The sequence below is a fragment of the Nannospalax galili genome, unplaced genomic scaffold (genome assembly GCF_000622305.1).
Source record: "Nannospalax galili isolate Female #2095 unplaced genomic scaffold, S.galili_v1.0 scaffold5, whole genome shotgun sequence".
Taxonomy (NCBI): Eukaryota; Metazoa; Chordata; class Mammalia; order Rodentia; family Spalacidae; genus Nannospalax; species Nannospalax galili.
In genome coordinates, this window is record NW_008353126.1 from 1,002,609 (window position 1) to 1,008,021 (window position 5,413).

The 5,413-nt window shown below is 40.3% G+C and overlaps 1 long non-coding RNA gene across 1 annotated transcript in view; it reads left to right on the forward strand.

The window, feature by feature from the left end:
* Positions 1-5,034, forward strand: part of LOC108491669 — a 20,342-nt gene extending 15,308 nt beyond the window's left edge. Inside the window, exon 4 of the long non-coding RNA XR_001872850.2 lies at positions 4,861-5,034. This is a non-coding gene — a long non-coding RNA (uncharacterized LOC108491669). The remainder of the gene's footprint in view (positions 1-4,860) is intronic.
* Positions 5,035-5,413: the final 379 nt, after the last annotated feature.

Below are 5,413 nucleotides of genomic sequence, written 5' to 3' on the forward strand. Positions count from 1 at the left end.
TGGCTACATTTCTTTGGGGTCTTTTTACCCTAACTGCCTAGCCAATTCCTACCTCCTATTCTTACCACGCCATCCTCTGAAGGGGTTACCCAAATTGCCATTGGGGAATAGGGACACAGACTGCTCTGGCTTCTTCCATGCTGAACGGGGACTTGGGTTCTTATTTTTAAGTCTTAAGTCTGTACTAAGCTTCATTTTGTGTATGGTATGAGATAAAGGTCCATTTTTATTCTTCTATGTGAATATCTAGTTTTTCCAACAGCATTTAGTAAAGACACTGTACTTTACCAATTTTGTGTTGGTGTCACTCCTTTTAAATACCACTTGGTGACAGATGTATGACTTTGTCTCTGGGCTCTCTCTTCTATTGGTCTGCATGTCTGATTTTATCATACTATTTTGATTACTGTAGCTTTGTGATATATTTTGAAATAGGTGTGACACTTCTAGCTTTTTCTCTTCCTGTTAAGGATTGCTTTGGCTATTGTGGTTTATTTAAGATTTTTTCTGATTTATAATGAATTATATGGTAAGTATAATTCTTCCAATAGTAGAAAACTTATTCCCCTTATAAAAATAATTCTTTTCCATTATATTGGTTATTTTTAAATTTTCTTTTTATTTATTTCACTTTAGTAATTATTCTGCACTTTTCATGTATTGTTCCAGTGTTTGGAGTGTTTGCCTTCCTTCCTTTCTTTCTTTCTTTCTTTCTTTCTTTCTTTCTTTCTTTTATTTTGGCTTTTTAAATTTCATACAATTCCCATGCAAATCCAGACCCCCTCAATCCCCCATCCATGCTTCTCCCTATCCCCCCACTGAGCCCTATGCACTCTGCCATACATGCTGAGTCCTATTCATTCAGGTGTTTATACCTATGTGTCCTTCAGTATAAATGTGTCCACTGGAGTCTAGTCAGCCCATCTAGTGGTCATATGTAAGTCATACTCTCCCTCATCCAGCAGCAATCAGTCTCAAATAGTTCTCAATCTAGTGCTGGCCCACCACCTATTTCTCATCCCCCCGTTGGGTCCTTGTTTCATTGAGCTGACATGGGTCCCATGCTCAACACCACCTCTGTCACAGGCTCACATGAGCAAGCCTCAAGTGGCCTAGAAGCCTCCACCTCCCTGTGTTCATGAACAAACCCTGGCTCTTACAATCTTTCCACCTCCTCTTCCTCAAAGGTCCCTGAGCCATGGGTGGGTAAGGTTCCATATAGGAGTCCCATTCTACACTCTGGGGTCTTTTATTCTCCAAAACTTGGCCAGATGTGGCCTTCTGTGCACATTGCACTCTGACAAGGGAGCCTCACTGGTGAGAATTGAAGGGTTCATTATCTGTCTCTCTACCCCTTATTCAGCTATATTTCATGGGCCTTAGTTGTAGGGATTCGACTGCAGATGTGTCACCTAGTACTGGGCATCTCCCAGATGTATGTTCTCTGTTCCTGATCAGATGTACAACTCTGCAGTAGCCTCCATTTTATGTAAAAAGCAGCTTCTTTGATGAGTGTTGTATGGCATACTTGTTACTCTAAGCAAGGTCTCTTCTATCTGGCACTGCATTCCCTGTCAAACAGCTCAATGTTTGCCATTTAAGGCAATGCAAATGCATGTGATTTTCTACATGACAATGTCTTAAATCCTGAAGACTCTTGTTAACTCCCTCTTCATAGGAAGCACATTGAATCCATTCAAATTCTTCTATAAGGTTGCATATAATTTTTATTTTATTAGCTACTGAATTTATTTATGCATTATATCTTTCCAAAGAAGATTTAAGATGACAAACAAAAGAATGAATGAAGAAAATATATCATTACAAATTCAGTTGCTGAATTCGATTTATTAAATATAGCTCTGAGCTTCCTGGAAACCAAGACTGAAAAGAAAATAGGATGATTTTGTTTAAATCTCCATATCAGTAAAATGAAGCATCATATACACAAAAATTGTTTCTTTGCTCTTTTCCATCTTCGCTGTATTTTTCTAAGCACTTATCTTCTCTTGGCTGCCATAAGCAGAAACAAATGCAGCCCTTAACATATAGTTTTCCAAGAAAAGCTTTTGCGAGTGTGCTGGCCTTTAATAAAAGGCTATTTATTGAATTTTTGTGGAACCAAGAATGCACAATGTTTTACATATATTATCTGTAGTTTTCACAATGGCCTTGAAGAATGATACAAATATTTCCTTTTCACAAGTGAGTAGACTCAGAAATTAAGTACCTTAACTACAGTCACATAATTATTATACATCCAGGTCAATCTGCATCTAAATCTTGTTAACAGTGAGTTCTCAACTAAAGGCATTGTATAATTTCTAAAGGTGCCTCACTGAAAGCTACAGACATGTTGAGTCAGAGAGAGAGTATCTCCGAATGTTTTAGATCTGACATTTTCTTAAAAACCAACACTGGGAACTGTTTTCATCTCCTCCCAGCATCTTGAGGAATCACAGGCACACATGTGAGCTGGGGGTGGTTTTGTTTTGTACACTGCAGCAATTACTCAATTTTTTGGGACACACTCAATACAAACTGGATTTGGATTCACTAGGCTTTGTCAAACACAGGTGCTGTGCACTAAATCAGGTTTGAGTTGGCAGGGTAAATGTTCAATATAGAGGCTTACACCTCTAAAAATATATAGAAAATGCATTAAGAACAATGAAACATTACAGGAGTTCGGTGGCTTTTCTCCCTATTGAGTCAAGCCTTTTCTCTGTTTCCAGCGCCTCATTATCTCTCCCCTGATATGGATGTTAGCTTCCTAACCATCTGCCCTTGCCCCAGGCTCCAGGCCTCACCCTAATCTCTCCATCCTTCCAGCCTCACCCAATGCTGCCCTTGGAAATGATTCTCAGTCACTTTCCTTGTCAATTTCCATTGCTCAAAAGATCAACATACAGTCTTGCAACTGGGCACACCAGACATCGCACTATGTAGTACTAACTTGTTACTCCAGTTGTTTTTCCCTTCCTGTCTTCTCTTCTTTCTTCCCTTCCTGCCTCTAATATTAATCTCTCAGTCTAGACACTCTGACCTCGACATTCCACACTGGGTTTTCATAATAGCCTGGGCATGGCTGCTTTCTCTTCCTAGAAATGCTATCCCTTTCTTCCTCATTTAATTCTTTAGGATCCTGCTTAAGGGGCTGGAGAGATGGCTCAGTGGTTAAGAGCACTTGGTGTTCCTCCAAAGCATCCACAAGGCTGATAACAATGGCTGTAACTCCATTTCTGGGGAATCTGACATCCTCTTCTGGTCTCCATGGATGGCCAAGGAGCACTTATAAATATGCAGGCAAAACACTCATATACACATGATACAAGTAATAAAAATGTTAAACAAATATTTTTTAAAATCCTGCTTAAAAGTTGCCTCCCTAGTAAGGTTTATCTGACTTTTCCAGTCAAAATTAGTTGCTCTTGGGGCTGGAGAGATGGTTCAGAGGTTAAGAGCACTGACTGCTCTTACAGAGGATCTGGGTTTGATTCCCAGCACCCACATGGCAGCTAACAGCCATCCATAACTCCAGTTCCGAGAGATTCGATGACCTCTTCTCCACAGACATTGCATGACATGGGTGCACCTACCTCTATGCAGGCAATACACTCAAACACATAAAATTAAAAATAAAAACTAAAATATTTTAAAATGTTTATTGAGCCTTTGTATATTTCATGCAACAGTTCTTAATCAAATTTAGAACCCCATCTCCATCCATGCCCCCAACTCCCACCAGACCTTGTGTATTCCACCACACCTGTTAAGTTCTATCCAGTCAAGCATTTGTACCCAGATGTCCTTTGGTGCAAATTCATTCACCGGAGTGTAGTCAGCCTCACCCAGCAGTAATCAGTCTCCAACAGTTCCCCTCATACTAGGGCAGACCCGCCACCCATTTCTCTAGTTCCACTCTGGGCCCTTGTCTGATTGAGTTGGCGTAGGTCCTGTGCTTGATGCCATCATTGCCACAAGTTCACATGTGCACGCTTCCAGTGGTCTGAAAACCTCTGCCTCCCTGTGTTCATGAACCAACCCTGGCTCTTACAATCTTTCTACCTCCTCTTCTGCAGTGGTCTCTGAGCTGTGGGTGGATGAGCTTTTAATATAGAAGTCCTATGCGGGGACACACATTATTCTCTAAAACTTGGCCAGTTGTGGCCTTCTGTGTGCATCGAATTCTGTTGTATAAGGAAGCTTCACTGGTGAATGCTGAGGGATGCACTGGTTTTCTCTCTACTCCCTGTTCTGCTGTGTTCCATGAGCCTTAGGAGTAGAGGTTTAACAGTAGATATGTCGCCTAGGCCTAGGCATCTCTCAGACATTCTGTGTTAGTTGCTCTCTCTTCTTGGATCCTGTTATTCTGTATCTAATAAATCATCTATGATTTGCTTTACATTGGTACATTCCAATTGATTCATTTAAAGTAGTAATAATATGTTAATCAAACATATTATATGTATTTTTGAAGTCTACATAGGAAATCCTCATCAAATGTTTATTGGATGAATGTCTCCATTACGGCTGTTGATCGACACCACCAGGAGTCAGCAACTTTAAAACTGAAATCAAGATGACTTTTTTTTTTTTTTCAAATTCTCAGTTATATTTATTTAGTGGGTAGTACAGAAATCATCTCAGCAATCTTAATCTTCATCAGATGTTTGATCTCCTTCCAAAACCTTGGGTCTCTGAGCTAGAACCTGGAGCTAGGGGGAGGGGGGAAATGAAAGAGAAAGTTACTTCTTTATAAGAATACCATTTTATTAGAGACCGAAGACAGCAGACCAGTGACTCATCAACTAAAATCCTAGGTCAGCTGGGAAAGCCAAGATTTCAGCAAACCCCCAGGTGCCTTTATAAGCTCTGTAACACAAAAGGTACAGTGCATTTTCGTATATGGCCAAACTGAGCAAAGTATGTCCTCAGCTCACTCGACGCCGCGGTCCAAGGAATTCTACGGATAAAAGCAACCGACGGAGCCAGCGTCATTCCGCGTCTCACTGCCGAGGCAGCCATGTTGAGAAGGAAAGCAAGATGACTTTTTAAGGCTGGGCATGGTGACTCACCTGCGATCCCAGCACCAGGGAGACTGAGGCAGGACTATCACCTCAAGTTTGAGACTATCCTGGGATGCATAGTGAGTTTCAAAGCCAGGCTGGGTTACATAGAGATTTTCTGCCTCAAAATACCTGAGAGAAAAAAAGGTGACCTCACTATGAGTCAAAGTAGTACAGAAGAAGTGGTAATGAATATTAACTATTATTCATAGAAATAATGCAACAAAAATATATTTTAATATTACCTAAAATATAATGGTGACCCATATTCCCATGTATTACCTTAGAATGAACCATGTTGATTATGACTTCTGTAATAAGGCCTTGTTTTTACTTATTATTAA